The 3,339-nt window shown below is 47.5% G+C and overlaps 1 long non-coding RNA gene across 1 annotated transcript; it reads left to right on the top strand.

Annotated features, from left to right (window-relative positions):
• Positions 1 to 109: 109 nt before the first annotated feature.
• LOC125098713 (uncharacterized) lies at positions 110 to 1,885 on the top strand. Its single transcript, XR_007126924.1, has 2 exons — positions 110 to 171; positions 1,213 to 1,885. It is a non-coding gene; the product is annotated as an uncharacterized LOC125098713 (long non-coding RNA).
• The last annotated feature ends 1,454 nt before the right edge of the window (positions 1,886 to 3,339 follow it).

Raw genomic sequence — 3,339 nt, 5'->3', positions numbered from 1 at the left:
CCACCGGTCACAGGACCATGTGGGTGGCAGGAGGCAGTCCCCTCATGCCCAGGTCCTGTCTCACAGGCTGAGGGCAGAGCCCAAAGCCAGGATAAAAGGACCTCAGGGTCAGGGCACCTCTATACCCTCCTCTCCTGAGGTGCTGACAAACCCAGTGCTGCCTGTGGACTGGTAAGTGTCCCCTGGGACTGAGAGCAGAGCCTTTCAAAGAGGGAGCTCAGACCAGAGCAGGGGGCAGGGGAGGGTTAGGGCCTTTGCAGTGCATGTGTGCGGGGTGGGGGGGGGGGGGCAGTGAGTAGAGGATGAGGTTGGGTTCGTGTTAGCAAAGAACAAGCCACAGGGACACTGAGGGAGGGGCAAGGAGCAAGGAAGGCTAGGAACATGAGCAGGAGCAACTGTGTGAGTGTTGACAGTACTCTAGAAAAAACAAACTGATCTGTAGTTGTTGGTCTTGGTTGGAAGAATTTGCAGCATCTTACCATCTTACCAACCTGTAACTGTTGTCAAAGGAGGCTTATCTTTGAAAGCATAACTATCCCTCCGGGAAAACTAAAGATTGGGAACAGGGACATTCAGCCAGCAGAGAGGAAGTCACCAAGCTGACTGACTATTTAAGCACTCAGACAAAAGGGCTTCAGAGTTAGAGTAGAACAACTCAAATCTTGATGCTGAGGTGTTAGTTTGAGGTGAGTGTGTGCAGGATACCAGAGCACTGGGCCCAGTCAGAGGCCTGGTGCAAGTCCCAGCTTACAGTAAGTTATCTTTTCCCTCAGCTCATTCTTCCAGCCAATCTCCAATGTCCTTTGCGGGTGTGAACTTCTATGTCCCTACTGGACCGGGATATCTAGAAAGTTCTCCAAGAGGGAATGACTGTTTCCCCAAAGAAGCAATTCCATTTCTAACTGCTGTCTAGATTAAGTATTTCTGTGATTTTTGCTGTAGAATTTCTCCTCTAGATGTTTGATTTTGAGCACTTTTTCTTAGCATATTTGACTTCAGTTCTCTAATTATATAACAGATGAAGCACTTCAGAGATGATATGAGAGCATTCGGGGAACTGGTAGAAATAATTAAAGTTTCTCTGTTGGCTTAGCCAGGACTCCATTTAAACTGTTCATCAAATAAAGGCACTAGAAATGAAACTGCAGACAGGAAGGAGTGGGGCAGGGGGGCTCTGGGTCCTGGGTCTGACTGTGTAACTCTCTCCCTCAGCTCCTGACCCTGCCAGCCCAGATGTCCTGCCAGCAGAACCAGCAGCAGTGCCAGCCCCCTCCCAAGTGTCCCACCCCCAAGTGCCCCCCAAAGTGTCCCCCAAAGTGCCCCCCAGTCTCTTCCTGCTGCAGTGTTAGCTCTGGGGGCTGCTGTGGCTCCAGCTCTGGGGGTGGCAGCTGCTGTAGCTCTGGGGGTGGTGGCTGCTGCAGCTCTGGGGGTGGCGGGTGCTGCCTGAGCCACCACAGGCGACACAGGTCCCACCGTCGTAGACACCAGAGCTCTGGCTGCTGCAGCCAGCCCTCAGGGGGCTCGGGATGTTGCAGCCAGCCCTCGGGGGGCTCTGGCTGCTGTGGAGGGGGCAGCAGTCAGTCCTCTGGAGGCTGCTGCTGATGAGGACCCTGAGCCAAGGAGAGCAGACCTGGAATCACAAACTGCTGAGAACATCATCTTTATTCTGCTAGGCCTGCCTCAGAGTCTGAGAATTACCAGAGAAGACTGAACATGCAAAGACAATTTGGCCACCCTGGGGTCTAGAAACCGACCCTCTCCTGCATCCCTGTGCACTGGCCTTGAATTCTATTCCCATGTCAAAGCCCTAAGCAATTCTATGTCATAACTTCTCACACAGTGCTGTCTCACTGATGTGAAACAATAAAACTGGGAATCTACTCAACATCTGATTCTGGAATGATTGTTTCCTTCTTGGGTTGCCACTGTATTCCTCTACCCTGTCCTCTGCAGGCAGTGGCCTTGGTACCTCAGGGGCCAGAGGGGCACTCTGGCCTTAATTGAGCTAAATGGAGGTAGAGTATGAAAGACAAATGCTTCCCACTCTGTTTTGTACCAGGCCCTGAAGCAGATTGCTGTGATTAAGTGTTTGGTGTCTTTTTGTAAACATAAATGTTGAGTTTCTGGTCACATTTGGGGCCTTAACTCCATCCCTGCATATTCCCCTTCCTCTGTGTACTCATTCTGCTATTCTTAATCTACCCACCAAATATCCTTCCTCCTCTACCATACACACACACACACACACACACAGAAAAGAAAAGACAAAAATCATATTAATAAAACAAAAGAAGAAAAAATAGACATATTTTGAAAATATACATTTCCTGATCACCTCTCCTCCATTTAGGTCCAGGTACATCCAGGAGTAAAAATTGCTGTTACACTCACCTCCCAGCAAATTTTGCCTCTTTTTTCCTCTTCTGGTTCCACTAAAACCTCAATACATTTTTCTTCCAAACACAGTCCCTATGCCACATGTATGAACTTGTCACTCTACTTCTGAGAAGCAGGGGCTCTGTACAGAATAAAGTGCATGCTTCTTAAGTCCTACATTTAAGACCTAATAGAAAGTGTTTCCAACTTAGTTTCTAAAGTTAGCCCTTCATGGTGCCCCAAGAAACCTCACCCCCCTGCCACACTGAACAATTCACTTTACATAGAGTGAACTCAGACTTGCTTGTCATCTTGATGTCTTTTTATCTGTGAAGTCATAGAGTTTACTATCTGTAGCTTGGTATCTAGAACATTTTACATCCTCAATAAAGAGGATATCATATTGGCTATCATATGTGCCATGCTATCATATTGGCACTGCTGTTACTATTACTACTACTACCATTCTCAGCACCACAACTACTGCCACCATCACTACTCTTAGCAGCATTACTTCTCCTGTCTGAAGTCCAATTCCTTCCCTGCCATCTGGACATTTTGCAATTCTATTCCCTTCTTGAAGGCCCACTTTAAATATCATCCTTCTATAAAGCCTTCTCTGCTCCCTTAAGCACTTCGTTAAGCAGGTGGATGTTAAACAGTTTGACTGGAACCATCAGATTAACCAAACTTAGCTTATAGTTGTCACACAAATAGAACTTTTTAATATTATGCTACTGTGGGACGCCTGGGTGGCTCAGTGGGTTAAACCTCTGCCTTTGGCTCAGGTCATGATCTCGGGGTCCTGGGATTGAGCCCCACATCGGGCTCTCTGCTCATCAGAGAGCCTGCTTCCCACCTCTCTCTCTGACTGCTTGTGATCTCTGTCTTTCAAACAAACAAATAAATAAAATATTTAAAAAAACCTACTATGCTAATGTGTTTATTGGAATGATCTTCTAA

The sequence above is a fragment of the Lutra lutra genome, chromosome 4, assembly GCF_902655055.1.
Source record: "Lutra lutra chromosome 4, mLutLut1.2, whole genome shotgun sequence".
Taxonomy (NCBI): domain Eukaryota; kingdom Metazoa; phylum Chordata; class Mammalia; order Carnivora; family Mustelidae; genus Lutra; species Lutra lutra.
The sequence above is the reverse complement of the archived record's forward strand: the minus strand, read 5'-3'. Positions and strand labels throughout refer to the sequence as shown.